This window comes from Agrilus planipennis, unplaced genomic scaffold (genome assembly GCF_000699045.2).
Source record: "Agrilus planipennis isolate EAB-ADULT unplaced genomic scaffold, Apla_2.0 scaffold111, whole genome shotgun sequence".
Classification (NCBI taxonomy): domain Eukaryota; kingdom Metazoa; phylum Arthropoda; class Insecta; order Coleoptera; family Buprestidae; genus Agrilus; species Agrilus planipennis.
Genome location: NW_020438907.1, coordinates 888632 through 906457, shown reverse-complemented (window position 1 = coordinate 906457; position 17826 = coordinate 888632).

The window sequence follows — 17826 nt, the reverse complement described above, 5'->3', positions numbered from 1 at the left end:
GTGTTTACTAAGCGCTCATTCGTTGCTTACGTTTGTGTTTTAGGATTAGTCCATTATTTGTTCTGTTCATATTCCATTATGTTGTTGTTTTGAGAATTGCTAATCTTTGTTTGAGCTCCATCGTGTCCTAATCGCATATGTAATTTAAAACAGTTGAATGTTGTTATGAAGTAAGTTAGTCAGTTAGTAATTTAAAAAACAAGTCAGTTGTTTTTACACATTTACCAATATATATTATAAAATAAATAACAGTACTCCTAGAGATCTCGTCTATGGAGCTAAAACAGGTCAAAGAATGTGCGACGTCAAGACAAGTTGGAGACTATGTATCAGTCAAAGGGCCCTACGCGAAAAGCTAACTCGCTAAAGCAAATTGTTCTGCAACGAATGAGCGAGGACAATGACATGCGCGAACATCTATATAAATTCTTTGACGCTGTTGACCGACTGAGCGATATGGAAGTGCCAATAAATGATGACCCACTGTCGATATTGTTGCTCTACAGTTTACCCTCCAACTTCGAAAGCTTTCGGGTAAATCAAATAAACCTAACGACAAAAACGTGTTCAGAAGCTTCAAGTGCAACAGCAGGTCGAGAGTAAACAACGATGACAACAATAAAGGACGAGGCACATCTCTGTATGCTTCTCCGGAATCAAGTTTGTGCCGTGACGCGAGTTGCTTACTGGTTTATCCTACGCAAAAACGGTGGTGTCTAGATAGTGGATGTACCGCACATATGACCAATGACATTGTCAGTTTTGAGTATACTGATGAGAACATTTCAGACTCATTGAACCTGGCAAATTCCAGCTCCACGATAATAAGTGCAAAAGGTGCCGGCAACTGGTTATCCGAGTGAATAAAGACAGAGAAACAGTTGACTTGAGTGATGTGCTATATGTGTCGGTCTCGAAAATCGTCGATAAGGGATATCACGTGACCTTCTACAAACGGTCATTTATCTGCATCAGTTGATGTCGACCAGTATGAAGATTTTTACCTGGAGCAAAGTGATGTTCATCTGAACGTCGAGCAGGATAGAGATGAATCTGCGCTGTCGTATAGCTATATTCATATCGTGTTGGGGGATGATTACACGACGAGTAACCCAGCTCACCAACCAGATGAGCATCCGGAATTGGAGTCTCTTGACGAGGGAGAAGAGCCATTTTGAGGCTTCAAACCAGTTGCGGCCCCGGCCCCAGATTCACTCGGATCGTCTCCACCGTCGGAACGTAAACCAGGGAGACCGAAAAAGATTCTCACAGACGAACGTGGCAAGCCTAAGAAACAATATAACAGGGCAGAGAATATCGATGATCCACCAGATGTTGCATACGTCGCAGAAATCCCAATCAAGTCGGCAATCTCTGACCCTCAGAGGCACGAGGGAATGTTAGCAATGGCCGACGAGTTATGTCCGATACTGAAGAACAACACTTGGGACTTGCAGCGTCTAAAGGAACGTTCAACCGTTGGGAGTCGGACTGTACTCAGAAACAAGTATGGTGCCGACGAAGCTGTCACCAAGCGGAAGACCTGAGTCGTCGCTAAGGGATTTACTCAACGTCCTGGGATGGATAACTTATGCACCCGTCGCTCGATTTGCCTTGCCATGGCCTTGGTAGCGAAACGAAAGTATACACGCATGGCAGTTTGACGTCTCCACCGCCTTCTCAAATGGCGTCATTGACGAGGAGATCTGGATGGAGGTGCCACGTTACACTGAAGAAATCCTAAAGTTTATAGTTGAGAAGTTTGGCTCCCGAAAGATGGTCAACAAGACTGCAAACAAGCTGTCCCAATTATCGTCCGTCGTATGAGGAAGGCACCATAGGTGCGAGGATAACTTTCGGAGACGCAAGCATCTACGTGATGAACGAGGGTGAAAACTAACTAAAAAAACTAATTGTTGTCTTCGTCGACGACATGTTTGTGATATCAGACAATGCTGAGATGATCGGCAATCGAGTACGTGCTGGCCATAGTTGATCGGTTTGGATGTCCTATTGTCGGCTGGTCTCTACACCGCTCGAACCAGAAGCAAAGTTGTCGAGGAACGACGTTTGGGGCAAAGAAGACGGAGAGAACGCCTCCTGACATTACACACGCTACAAGTGTCCTGAGCCAGTTCAACGACTGTTTTGGAAAGAGTCAATGACAAGCTGCAAAATGAGTGTTACGATACCTCAAGAGTACGACCGACATGGAAATCAGCTTCAGTGCAAAAGGGACCTAACCGGCTTTGTGCATGCTGACTAGGCTGCGTGCATCAACAACAGAAGGTTGTACACTGGATACGCGTTCACGATGAGTGGAGGTCCCAATTCATGGAAGCCGAGAAAGTAGCGAACGGTGGCCTTGTCTTCAACGGAACCTGAATACATGGTACTCAGCGAGGCTTTCAAAGAAGCGATGCACCTGAAAAGACTCAGCGAGGAGATTGGTGCTTGTCCACCGCCAACAATTGACATTAACATTGATAACCAAGGAGTGAACAAACTAGCCGAGAATCCTGTATATCATTCGAGAACCAAACACATTCACATTCGGCACCAATTCGTGAGAGAAGCCACAGTTACGGGCGAGATCAACTTGGAGTACCTAGTCACTGACAAGATGCCGGCCAATGTAGTCACCTTGTGTCAAGCACTGGAATTGTTTAAATTATATGACTATTGAGAAACCAATTACTTAAATTAGTGTCACTTTGAGAAGGGGTGTTAGATCAGTATTTTTTGTTTCTATTTATCAAATCCAACCGCCTTCTAGTAATTTATTTCTACTACAATTACAACATCATCTATACTTGTTTCGCTAATGTTGTTGCTACTAGTAAAGTTAGTCTAGTTCATTGTATTGCCTGTTCCAGTAGACCTAGATTAGATTACTCTTCGCAAAGAGTTAAGGTTGTGGGCTGTTCTAGTTTTAAGGAAATGCGAAGTTCAGCTCAGGATAGGAAAGAGTGGAGGTACGTGTCCAACCAATCTTAGGACTGATGACCTTATGATGATGATGATGAACGGAGCGCGACATGACTGCGAATGTGTGGGCAAAGCATTTTAGGTCATACGTATTTGGTACTAAATTCAAAATTATAACTGATCATAAACCCTTGACGTATCTTTTTAATATCAAGGATCATGGTTCACGTTTGGCATTTTTAAGTTAAAATTAGAAGAATATGATTATACAATAGTTTATAGGTCAGGGAAATCCAATACAAACGCCGACTTATTAAGTAGAGTTACGAATATCAATACAGTCAATATATGTCCAATAACAAATTATCAAGAATTTCAAAATTACTTAAAAACTCATATTGTAACAAACACAAAGGTGAAAGAAAAAAATACATGTATGTTTAGAACCCCTAACTCAGACCCAGTAATTTTTTTTTCCCAAAAATTTTAATAAAACTGGTTTTCTTATTTTAAAGGAAAATGAAGGTCTTTCTCGACTCATTTGGTAATTTTGATCAGCTTCAAACAGGTTCAGTGTTTCAATACCTATACAACTAATAATAAGAAAGTTAATATATTTTTGCTTATATATAACGACAATAGTTTTAATAATATCATGATGAAAATATTTGGAGCATTTTAATGAACATAAGTAATATACTCTCGCAGAATAGGCTCAATAAGATTTCACTAGTTAAACATCATTATAATAAATCAATGAAATGGAAAATTGTGTATCCCACGATTCGATACATTTTTCAAAATTTAAATGTGCAGATAAATATTTATGTTAATAATATAAATCATTTTCATTTCATAATTTACCATTAGCCAGTCACCAGGGTGTAAATCGAACATATAACCGGTTATGTTTATTGTATTCTTGGAAAGGAATGAAAAAGGATATAAAACAATTTATAAAAAATTAGTTGTAAGATGCGATCAAAGAACCATTTCGATAATACTGTAAATGTAAGAAATTTTAATATAGGTGACAAAGTTTTGGTTTTTGAGAAAACTGTTAAGAGAGAACGTAGTAAAAAACTATGTTCACTTTGCCACATAAAATAACGGGAAAAAATTCTGATGTTACTTGTACTATTCAAGAAAAAATAGGAGAAAGCAAAACGTCCACTTAAAAAGGCTAAAACATTTTTACGATTAGTTCTAGTTAAACATTAAGTACGCAGTAATGATAGATCTTTTCTAATTATTTAAGTACTTACAGCATAGAAATTTGTTTTTCTCTTTCTCTTTCAGATTTATTTTACTATTTATTCTTTCTGTTGTGGCCGAGTAGGACTATAACGTTACTTACTATGAGCACAATCCTTGAATTCACTTCGTAAATGTTAGGTGAACGGCGACTATACAATAACAAATGCAAATTGATAACTTACATAGACTTTAATAATATTAATAATTTTACACAGTTGCAATGATATTTTAAAACAGAAAATTTGTGTCAATCAGATAATTTTAAACTGTTTCATTTTTACGTTTGCAACTTGTTATTAAGAAACTCTGAATATACTGTTACCCGCATTGAACAGGAACTAAATGTTTTGATTGAGTTGGTAGGTCATACTTCGGTTTTAAGGCGAAACAAAAGGGGTTGGCTCGATTTTGTTGAAAAGGCATCAAAGGTTTTATTTGGTATATTAAATAGTGACGACGCTGAATATTATAGTTCTAAAATAGATGCATTTTCAAAAGACGAGTCGGTGCTAATGGATCTAGTTAAGGAACAGGTTAGGGTCGTACAGGCGACAATTACAAATATCAAAAAAGCAATTGGAAATTTAGATTTCTTTTAAAAATTACATAAAAAAGTCTGAGCACGCTTAGAAAAATCAGGAAGACATCCGTTTTATATTACTGCGGACGCATTTGGATGAGCATGTTACTTTAACAAATATGATGTTAGATCATTTGCAACTAGAAATTATAACATTAACTAACGCAATTTTGAAAGCTAAGAAGGGCATTTTGCATCCAGAAATTAAGACTCCGATTCGATTAATTTCAGAATTGAAACAGGATAATGAACTATTACATCAAGGGTTACAGTTTCCTGTACCATTACAAGTTGCTAATGCAAACGTATTAATAAATGTAATTGATTTATTTTGAAGATAATCGCCTCATTTATATCATTAATATCCCTATTATAGAAAGTCAACTATATTGTTTACAAAATTTTACCCTTTTCGCATGCAATATCTTCAAATAAATTTATTTTAATTCAACCTTCTTTGAAATATTTAGCGATTGATGAAAGTAAGCAACAGTGTCTAACTTTTCCTGAAATCGAATATAATAATTATCAAAAATCCCTTGCTAACAGAGTCATATGTAAGCAACTTAAACCACTATCATTAGCGCGTTTGGAAAATAATTGTGAAGTTAGATTGTTACAAGTAACGGATAGTCAACTTGAAATCACTTTTCGATTTTGACCTACTACAAATTTCGTCAAATTAATGAGGAAAATATTTTTGTTGCTGTTACCACCCCCCGCCGGTAATCGTACCCGGGATCTTTGACTTTTGACCATTAATTTGACTAAATTTGTAATAGGTCAAAATCGAAAAGTGATTTCAAATTGATGTTGCATATTAACATTGACCACTATTAGTAATTTAAAATAATGTCTTAAGTAACGGATAGCATACCAGATCTTTGCGATAAAAGGATTATAGAAACAAATAGAGGAATTTATCTCCAATTTTCACTTAGTAGTACCTCATCCTGAAAGTGTAACCATTTCATGTAATTATAAAAACAAACCGGTAGATACATTCTTAAGAAAATGTGGCAATATTACAATTGGGAAAAATTGCAGGGCTTACAGCATATCAGTAATGTTAGTGCCTCAAGGTAATGTGTTTAGTTCACAAGCTCTAAGTTAACTCGTTCCACTTTTTTAAATCAGTGACGAATGTTGTGAGTGTCAGAGTGCGTAGGACGCATAATTTTAGCAAGACACTATGATAAGTGGGAAAATATCAAAACAGCATTGATAACAAATTTTGGATTCAATCAAAGATGCGTATAATGAGATCGCTAAAATACGAGATGATCTTACAGCATCCGCTACCGAAAACATTTCCGATGATTCAGATCCTATTACAGTTCTTTCTGATAATATTTCTGCAAAAGACTAAAAGAACGGGATGATCAAGAAAGATATACTCAATTTAAAACTCAAAGAAGTAGTAACACAGCTAATGAAATTGCTATCAAAAAGGCTTTTATAAAAAGAAAACCAACTAATGATTCTCGAGTAAATCCTAATTTTGACTCTCAACAACCCAGTACCTCGAAATTTTCACGTTACAGTGATAAGCATTCTAGGCCTAATTTTTCGGGCTCACCCTTTAAAGGCCTCTCTTCAGAATCATCCAAGATCAAAACAAGCGAAATTGCAAATGATCAAAGAGAAATTGATAATTCCGACAACGAGGAAATTGAAGAAAATCATTTAAACCATACATTTTATCAAAAGTAAAAAATATACTAGTTAAGCCGTTAATTGTCATCGGCGCCTCTGTTAACCTAATAAAGTACAAAACTGAGTTCAAGAACTTCATTAATACAAACGAAAGAATAACAATCCCAGGACTTAACGCTGACTCATTTAAAACAGTAGGTTCAATCACCACAACATTCAAAGGAAAATTTCATGTTTCACCATTAGATATATCTCTGGATGGCATTCTAGGCATTCAATTTCTGAAATCATTATATATTATATTAACTTGGATTTAGAAAATAACTACATTAGATTAGCAGACAACAGCAAGATACCAATTTTGCTGAAACAAGAACGAAGGATCGTTAACCGTGTGAATTTGCAGTCTCGATTAGAACAAGTAACAAGAATAAAAACTAATTTAACACCGGGCACCGAAGGAATTTTACCTAAATTAAATACAGAAAATAAATTATTAATTCCAGAATGTTTAGTAAAAGCAGATGAAAACAGTAATATTCTTACAACCCCTGTTAATTTAACCGATAAAGAATTAATCTCTTTAATTAATATTGTTTGTAAACAACCAAAAACACACATTTCAGGCTAATAATCATAAAACTAACGAGGGGTTCAATATACTTAAACAAAATCTTCGTTTTGAACACCTAAATGATGAAGAACGGAATGAAGTTCTAAAACTTTTTTACGATTTCTCAGACATAATGTAATATTCGTGGGTTTAACAAAATTAACTTCTAAGACTGATAACGACAAAAACTATTTATTTACACTAATTATTAAAGAACTTAAAAACACTATTAAATTATTACTAAACTTAGGTTATCAATTATTCTATTTATTTACACTACTGTTGANATGTAGACCATGCAATACATAATTAAATTTCCGAATTGATGACACGTGAGGTGGAATAAATGGAGTGGTGAACAGGACTGAGTAGATAAAAATTATTGCAAAAAACCGTCATACTTTCCATTTTCAAATTTTCCTCTCATTTCATTGCTGAGGTTAAAAATATGTATTACCAGTAGAAAAAGATTTGACCTTCAACAGATTTCGAAAGTATCAAGTCAATTTAAGTTTAAAGGCATACTAATGACCCGGGCTCTAAATCGTTCGCTTTACAATTTCGCAGTTCATTAATGGGGAAAAAAGGCCATGGAAGTGTAAAGTTATGCGGTTCGGTATTGAAATTCACTAGAGTATTCATGTTAACTAGTATGCCATAGTGTCAATTAAATGTATTTTTTCAAGAATTTCCCTTAAGTAAACTAGGTCATCCAGCAAAAAAACCCACGTAACAAAACCTACACGAGCCCAGACAGTAAAGTATCAGAAGCAAAGCATCGATATTATTCAATCATAGAATATTTATCCTTTATGGGCTTATTTAAATTGACTTGTAACCTAGAGTAACGATGCCTAGCAATCTTCCACCATCTGTCGCTCGATTATTTTAAGTAGTTGGATTGTTTGTTTGGTCCCAATTGCTCAGTTTTTGCACCTTATTTTCACATTACTTCGTTAGATTTTTTGTAAAATTTCAAATACCAAGGAGATGTATTTAGTGGAAAAGTCAAAGCAGCTTCTGACGAACGTTTTTGAAAATACTTCATTCAAATAGATTTCGCTATTTCCATCATATCTTTTGCCAACATTAATTGTAAAATAAAAATTAAACACCAAATTCTATAATTTTGGAGCAACTATATCAGTCTTCACATTCAAAATACAACCTTATAAATATTCGTAAGCCACTAATTTAACGTGTTAATTGATGACATCGAAACTTTACGTCTGACATAATGTAATATTCGTGGGTTTAACAAAATTAACTTCTAAGACTGATAACGACAAAAACTATTTATTTACACTAATTATTAAAGAACCTAAACACACTATTGAATTATTACTAAACTTAGGTTATGAATTATTCTATTTATTTACACTACCGTTGATATATCACTATTTACTGCGCTATTTATTTCACTGCTATCACTGTCAATTTATTTCTGGATTCATTTTTGGAACGGTCAATTTATTTCTGCTTCTCTCGGCGATCGTCTCTTACTTTTAAATACTCTTTTATTTACAATTTCGGGAACCTTCTGGAAACAACCGGATAGTTTCTTTTTTTCTTTGAACTGTTGAACTGCTTTAACGCAACTATGTCACACACATTTACAAATACGGCGCACATGAAGAAAGGCGCCCGCGGCTTGTCGGCGAATCGATATGCCGTTCACGCCCACGTGTGCCCGATCGCACACAAACACACTCGTGTTCGCTCCACTGCCCCCTGCTTAAGGATGTTTCGTTCCGAAACATTTTCACATTCCGTTTCGCAGGATCATGCCGGAATCTGCAGTTCTCGCCTTCACGACATCCGCTCCGGGAATAGAAGTAACAGTCCACAGTCTTCTCATGATTGGTCCTATTCGAGTTATTACTGCAAATCAAAATGTCCATTCCAGTACGGAGGAGCAGGACTACGATCATGTTCCGTATCTATCCTATCTAGGTTGTCCAGTCCACAACCAACCTTCGGAATCGCCAGCTTACTGCGTCCTAAAGGTCTCTATAAGTTGGTTTATTAGAGCATCTTTCTTTAGTTACTAGGTAATAGACATTGCGTCGTCCGTCAGGCAGGCACACCAGTCTTCTTCCCTTCTGTACTTGGTCTTCAAGATGTTAATTTTTAATTTTTTTATTAATTCTGAGATCCTTTGAAACTCAATGGGCCAGAGAATATTCCTTAGTTATAGCAAAGAGGTCTCATCTCCTGTTAACATGGGGGCCTTCCTTTATGAACTCTTCGAATGTGGGCTCGGAAGGAATAATAAAAAAAGAAGAATAGTTAAAATTATTGGCCCGCGCCTCCTTTTCATTTGCTACGGCGTAAGGAGACAAACGATTTAAATGGACTACCTTCGGCTTCCTATTTGGAGTTTTTTTAATTCGGTAGATCACGTTGTTAATCCTCTTCACTATCTCATAGAGTCCTTCCTAATTCTGTTGGAACTTAGGTGACAGTCCACGGCGACGACGAGGATTATACAATCAAACAAGATCTCCAGTTTGGTAACCACCTGCTGTAGTCTTGATATCGTAGTTTTCTTTAATTCTATCACTAGCAATCTGCGTATGTAGACGAACCGACTCGTGGATATCGTTAAGCTTTCTTCGGAGGTTAGTAACATCTTCTTTGAGGTCAGAAGGTAGTCGCTCCCTTCCAAAAAGGGCACCGGCAGGTGTTTGGCCAGTAGTTTCGTGGACAGATGAACGGGATGCCATTAAAAATAAAGGCAAATAGCGGTCGCATATTCCACGGAATATAGACGATTCGAATTTCCTCCCTTGGTCTGAGTCCAACTCCAAGGGCACCCCAAAACGACTTTCATCAGATCCTCAACTATGGTTTCCGACTCCTGGTTCGGAAGGGCACAGAATTCAACCTATTTGGTAAAACAGTCCATAATGACCACGATGTAATTGTTACCTTTCTCGGATTCTGGGAATGGACCCGCCACATCGGTTGTGATGCGTTCGAAGGGGTCGCCGACATTGTATTGACGCATTGACGCCCTTGGCCTTTTCTGTGGTCCATTACTCGCGGCACAGGTGGAACACATTTTACACCAATTCTTGACATCTTCCTTACAGTTTACCCAATAAAATCGATCTCGAACTTTCCCAAACGTCTAATTCAGTCCAAAATGGCCACCAGATAATCCATCATGAAAATACTGCAACACCTCTTTAATCTTGTTTCGAGGAATAACTAGTTGCCTCCCATCTTCCTCTCCATCTGGACTTTCAACAGCAGGCATCAGGAAGCCATCTTCCAAAACCATTGAGTCCCATTGAGCACATAACGATTTTAGTATTTGGGTACAGGAAGAAATTTGCTACCACGTTGGTTATTTTCCGTCTCTTTTCTATTCCATCACCTTCAAGTCCGGGTCGTTTTTTTGGTCGTAATTTATATTTTAAGGTAACCACTCGTCATCGATTACCGTGACGCGTCGAATTGCCTCTTCATTCTTTTCCATTCGATCACATTGCTTGCAGTCTGGTTGACAAGATTTTCTGGGAAGTGCACCGGCATTCTTGTGTTCGGTTCCAGGCCGGTGCTCTACGTCAAAATCATATTCCTGTAGATACTTAATCCACTGAGCTACCTGGCCTTCCGGATTCTTAAAATTCAGAAGCCACTTTAAAGCTGAATGATCGGTGCGTAGGGTGAATTTTCGTCCATACAATTATTTGTAAAGATGTTCAATACCTTTGACTACGCCAAGCATCTCTCGCCTAGTGACACAGTAGTTTCTTTCGGCTTTTGATAAGGTCTTGCTAAAATAGCCGATTACCTTATCTTGGCCATCTTGTAACTGCGAAAGAACGGCTCCCATTCCCACATTGCTGGCGTCGGTGTCCAAAATGAACATTCGATTGGGCCGAGGATATACCAGTACGGGGGCTGTGATTAAAGCATGCTTCAAAGTCTCAAATGCAGCTTGACAATCCGAATCCCAATGAAATTTGCGGTCACTTTCAGTTAAACGTTTCAAAGGTTTGGCGATATTGGCGAATCCGTAAACATAGCGACGATAATACGTGCACAACCCCAAGAAGATTCTTATGTGGTGGACATTTTCAATCACTGGCCATTCCTTCACGGCCTTTATCTTCTCTGGATCCATGGCCACGCCCTTCGCTGGTACATGTCCCAAGTAAGAAACTTCTTCGCGGAAAAGGTGGCACTTTTTCGGACTGAATTTCAAATTGGCCTCACGTAACCACTGGAATAGCGCTTGCAAATTCTGCAGGAGTTTATTAAAGGTGCTTCCAATCACTATGATGACATCCAAGTATACCAAGCAGGTCTTTCCAATTTAATCACTCAAAATTTTCTCCATCAACCTTTCGAACGTCGCAGGGGCATTGCAAAATCCGAAAGGCATAACTGTAAACTGCTATACGCCCGTGCCGATCGAGAATGCGGTCTTTCCCTTGTCGGCAGCATCTAAAGCAACTTGCCAGTATCCTCTTCAAATCGAGTGTGGAAAAAATTTTCGAGCCAGAAAGCATATCCAAGGTGTTATCAATCCGTGGTAATAGATAACTGTCTATCTTGGTTACGTCGCTGAGCTGTCGGTAATCCATACAAAAAACGGGTTATCCCAGCCTTCCTCTTTACCAATACTACCGGTGATGTCCATGGACTTGAAGATGGTTCAATTATGCCGGTGTCCTGCATTTCCTGGATTATTCCCTCTGCTTCTTCCTTCTTGACCAGGGGCAATCGTCTAGATCTTTGACGAATAAGCTGCGCATTACCGATATTGATCTTGTCTTTTGCGATATTGGTCCTTACCCTACCAGTCTTATCAGTCTCAAAGACGTCGGCATTCTGACAAAGTAGATGTTGCACTTTGCATTTCTGCTCACTGGTTAGATTCCTACAATATCTGTCAATCACTCCACTTATTTTAACAGGTACTGTTTCAGAAATTAACTTTGGGGTTACAGTCTCCTGACTATCTTTGATGAAATAGAATTCTTTGCCATTCAGTCTCAGAACCCGTCTTCTTAAATTCATGTCAAATTCGTATTTTTGTAAAACGTCCAGCCCAAGAATTACGTCATCTTCAATATCTGCCACAAGCACTCGATGGTCAAAGACAGTTTTACTAATTTCAAGTGACACATTGGCTTCGCCATGAACAACCGGTAGCCGTACACAAAACCCACTAGTTGACACAATCTGGTTAGAACCTTCGACTACGCTGGGTTATACTATGCTCCTAGTGGCCCCAGTGTCCAAAAAAAGTACGCACCTTCGTCCATTTATTTTTCCTCCTAGTAGAAAAAAAGGACTGTCATTCTGGTGCTTCAAGATCTTCGTAAATGCAATAAATTCGTGGTCTCTTTGTCCATGAGTCAACGTTTGCCCCGTTACGTCGACCCTATCTAGTTTTCCTGGTGTTGACGTCGAGTACTTGGGGAAGGAGTACGTTTCCTACACTGCCTCCTCGTATGACCTAGTTTGCCGCAATTCCAACATCTTAGCTTTTGAGTTTCTTGATCGAACTTGGAGATGATTCGGCAGACGGTTTCTTCTAAAGATTCTGACGAATCTGTTTCTTCACATAGTAGCCGAACCCTTCCCTGTTTGCTATACGCCCGTTTAACAGTTTCAAACTCCAATGCACGAGCCAATGCATCAGCTAGCGTCTTAGGTCGGTCAAGGCGTATTCCTTGTTAAGTGTTACTGTCCTGAAGTCCATCAGTAAATGTCTCCACTGCGAACCTTTCCATTAATTCTTCTGGAATATTAGGATAGGCCAGTCGAGACAGCCTCACAATATTTGTCTCGAATTCTTGTAGGGATTCCTTTGGTTTCTGCTGACGGGTTTTCAGTTGGATGTGAAATACCGCTGCTAAATGAGCCTCGCTTTCTTTCAGGCGTCCAGTTCTTCGCCTTAGCAGCCGCCTCGAATTGCTTGTGGTATGTGGTCCATGATGACTTTCCGTCAAAGGTTGGTGGTTTTACTCGTGTTCGTGACTCTATGTCGCATCCTTGGCTGATTTGGCTGGGTTAGTTGAGTGTACTAGATGCGCCAATATCCCCTTCGATTGGTTTTACCTTTCCATTAAAAATCGATTCTTCCAGCGCTTTTATCTTCTCTTCTGTTTCTTGGACACTCTTATTAAATGTTTTTCCCATTCACGTTTCAAACTTTTACTATTTTCTTCCAACTTATTTTCCAAACATTAACTGTTTTCTTCCAATTTGTTTTCCAAATTTTTAATATTTTCTTCCAATTTTTTTACACTTTTCATCATTTGCGACAATTCGTCGAACGAACGTTTCAGGATCATTGCCATTCCTTTTCAACGCCTCCGCGAGCCGCCACTGAAGTTCCGCTTTGTTACTGCTTGTCGCTTCATCCCGTTCTTCCAATTCTCTTCTTAACTCAGCTACTTTTAATTCGTACAACTTCTTTGCCATATAATGTCCTTTACTCAATCCCACGCCTGACACCAGTTGTAATGTTCGTGGGTTAAAAAAATTAACTTCTAAGACTGATAACGACAAAAACTATTTATTTATACTAATTAATAAATTATTACTAAACTTAGGATATGAATTATTCTATTTATTTACACGACTGTTGATACATCACTATTCACTACGCTATTTATTTCACTGCTATCACTGTTAATTTATTTCTAGATTCACTTCTGCAACGGTCAATTTATTTCTGCTTCTCTCGGCGATCGTCTCTTCCTTTAAATATTCTTTTGTTAACTGTCGGGATCCTTCTGGAAACATCCGGATAGTTTCTTTTTTTGTTTGAACTGTTTAACTGCTTTCTCAGAACGCAGGTACGACATACACAATTCATTCCAAATTACGCAAAATTAGCTAAACCCTTAACTGCATTATTGAAAGGAGGTTATCTCATTTGAATTCAAAAACGAACAATTAGTATTTTAGTGTCTTTTGGTATTAATAATATTTAAAATACTAACTAAGGAAACACTAACAAAAAATAACAATTTATATACAGCAATAACATTACGCAAGTAACAAGAAGGCACAAAGAGTGAAACATACAAACGAGAACAAAGTGATAAAAAGAACAAAATAATACAACAATAATAATAAGAAAGACAACAACAAAAATGAACACAATGTAGATAATAATACAAGCACTTACGAACGATAGTAGAGGCGGTAAACGGGAGACTCTGTAAAGATATAAACTTTTGGGACTATTTATAGGTCAGTGTGGTAAGTACATTTGATAGAATGTTCTAGAAGGAACAATAGTGAAAGAGAGAGGGTGAAGACACTGGTTTATAGAAATACATAGATGTAAGCAGTATAGAGTTCAAGAAAAAGCAATTAAGGGTAAGGTATAGATTTCAATTCGTACGTGAGTGATGAGAGAGACCAAATGAAAAAAACGATATTAGGACAATTCCAAGACTGAAATCATAATTAAGAAGCTTTGACCATGATGGATAATTTAAAATACTGCTATTACTTTTTACGCGACACAGAAAATTCAATAGTATCAGACAAACTAGAGTTAAAACCCTCCATATCTAATTCAAATCTAACCTGTAGAGAAACTCCACTAATCAAAGAGATTTATTTGAAAGTTTATTTGTTGTCATTGTTGAAAATGATTCAAGTAAAGAATTAGAACGCATGATAAATTATTTGCGCGACAAATTAAATACTAACCCTAATTTGGAAATTCAAATCTCTACAGCATACAAATATTCAGGCGATCCTTGAAAAAACGAGACATTATCAAAATACATCACGATCCACCTGCTTTTGGACACAACAGAATAACTAAACTCTAAATAAAATACAAGAACATTTTACCTGGCACAAAATTAATGATTACGTATCTAATTATATAAACTTTTGTTTGGAATGTCATAGTAATAAAACAATTAGACTGCCGAAATTAATTTTTCACCTTCAAAAAAGGAATATGTTGTAGTAATACAAGACTGGTCAACCAAATTCCTCAACATTTACATAATCAAAGACAAAACTGTAGAAACGATTAAAAGTAAATTATTAAATTTCATGACAACATTTGGCCTACTTGAACAAGTACATATTGATCATGGCGGAGAATTTGTTAATAAATTATTACAGAAAGTAATTTTTGAAGGAGGGATTAAACATACAAAATCGATAGGTTATCACCCCAAAACTAACGGTATGGAAGAGAGGGTAATTAGTACACTTAAAGATACGATTTCGATTTATTCAACAAAAAAATAAAATAAATTAGGACCCAAAGCATTATTAGATTCAGCAACATTTGCGTATAATACGTCAACTCATTACGCGACGAAATTGACCCCCTTTGAAATATTGTACGGATTTAAATATAGAAACTTCAATAGTCCCAAAGACAACATAGTTAACGAAACGACAATTGAACAATATGTTACAGGAACTCAGTCAAAACAAAAAGGAAATTGGCATTAGTAACCAAATTGAAACTAAAAATTAAAATCAAACAAAAGTTTGACAACGAAATAAAAAAACCACTGCCAGATTACCATGTAAACGATAAAGTCTTTTTGAAAAACCAACTGATTAACAGACAAGATCAATCTAAATGGTTAGGTCTATTTATAATAACGGAAATTATTTCACGAAATGTAGTGAAAATAAATAAGAAAAATAATAAGCAAAATTTCAGATTTGTCAACGTGGAACAAATTAAACCATACAAATCTGTATCGTTTACAGATGCTGCTGCAAGCTCTTCACAGTCAAAGGGCCCCGCCTTCTCTTAGATTCTTCATGTGATATATTAATTTACAAAAATTTGACACCTTTATTTCAAAACTTTGAAATACTTAGATCTTATCGAAAAGAATTAGACGAAATGGGTAATAATAATGTTAACCTAAAAATACACGCTACAGTTTTAAAAAAATACCCTTAATAATTTAGAAACCAATTTAAATTTTGGCATAAATAAGACCGAAGCGTTAAATATGAAAGAATATTGGTTTTCTGGTATGCGTGAAAAGGTACATAAAATTATAAGAAATTGTGTGAGCTGTATTTTGTGTGAAAGTACGGTAAACAGGTCCACCGATACTGCAGAGGTACTAGACAGATTTAAGAAACAATCTACTATATTCGGCAACCTACGACGAATCATCAGCGACCGCGGCACGGCATTTACATCAAACGCGTTTTCAGAATACTGGAAAGAAGAAAATATTGAACACATTTTAATTACAACCGGTGTACCACAAGCCAACGGTCAGGTATAACGGGTCAACAGGACTATTATTCCCTTCTATCGAAGTTGACCGCACCCAAGTCTGAAGAATGGTATAAGTACCTACCGCTAGTACAAAAATACCTGAACGCTACTCCAAGTTGTAGCACGAGAAAAACACCTTTTAACCTCATGTTTGGAACAGATATGCGACTAAAAGATAACCCTGAAATTCTCTGTATTATAGAAACGGAATGTGTTTTATTTATTTTGCGCAGCCGCGCCACTTCTTTCTCCTATGAGGGAGCACACGAAATTTTGGAAGGATTGTAAGTACAAATAATTTACCTCAGTGATGAATAACACCAATAACTGCACTTAGTAATATTTATTTACATATATACAGTTACTACATATATTGAAGACCCTGAACTTGATGATTACACTGATGCTACTAATTGTTGTATGTTGTTGTCTTAATTGTTCTTTGTTGCTGTCTCTCTGTTCTTTTTTGATGTTGTCTCTATTTTGATGTCTCCTTATGAGTGTGTCAGCCTATTTATAACATAATCTCCACTCTGATAGAGGAAGGGGTGAAAGTGCTAACCAATTGGTTTCTAATATTATTTAAGTACTTGAAGATAAAGTATCTTAAAGATATTGTTACCTGCAAAGTTCGATACGCTAAAATTACACCTAAACCACTTACGTATAATATTTGTAAAAACCAACAAAATTGAATATTTGAATTTCCAACTTAATGCTTCAAGGAAACGGCAGGTAAATGTACCCTGGTCTGAACAGAATGTATAAAGATGTTTGAGGAGCAGCGCGACGAATTGCGGCTTGAAGCAAAAAGAAATATAACCAAAATTCAAGAAGAAAACCAGAAATCATTTAATAAGAAAAAAAAGAAAACGACGCAATATAAAGTAGACCACCCAGTTGCAATAAGTTTCTCGGACCATATAAAACAACAAAACTCCTTCGTAATAATCGCTATTCGCCCCGTGCAAGTCTTTGGAGGGGATAAGTGAATCTACCCCAGCGCGGCGGTGGCGAACAGGAAAAATAATCCGGGAAGTTTTCCGTACGATTAGCATTGTGTTTTTAAAAAAATGGGCCGTTCGACTTGTTGTGTAGTGAATTGAAAAAATAATGGTATTCGCAACAAGTGCAAATTTTATCAATTTCCAACAGCAAAGCATAAAGTGGAGCAGAGAAACAAATGGATTGTAGCTGTGAGGAGAAAAAAGTAAGTCCCATAACCTCACTCTGTAGCGTTTGACAGAGAAAAGCAAGCACATTATTCGTGATTTATGTTATGAAAAAATCATTGGAAAAAGTAAAGTAACTGAACTAATTTCCAGTCCGGATGGATCACCATGGTATCCAAAGCCTTTGCAGTGAGCATTTCATTAAAAATAAAAAATCAGAGGAAGCATCGAGTCCGAGTTACATTCCAACCATATTTCCTTCTGTATACAACGCGAAAGTTATGAATAGAATTGAAGCAATGACGAGGTATTATATATAAATTTATATTTGAATCAAGTATATTAATAATTAAAATGTTTTTTG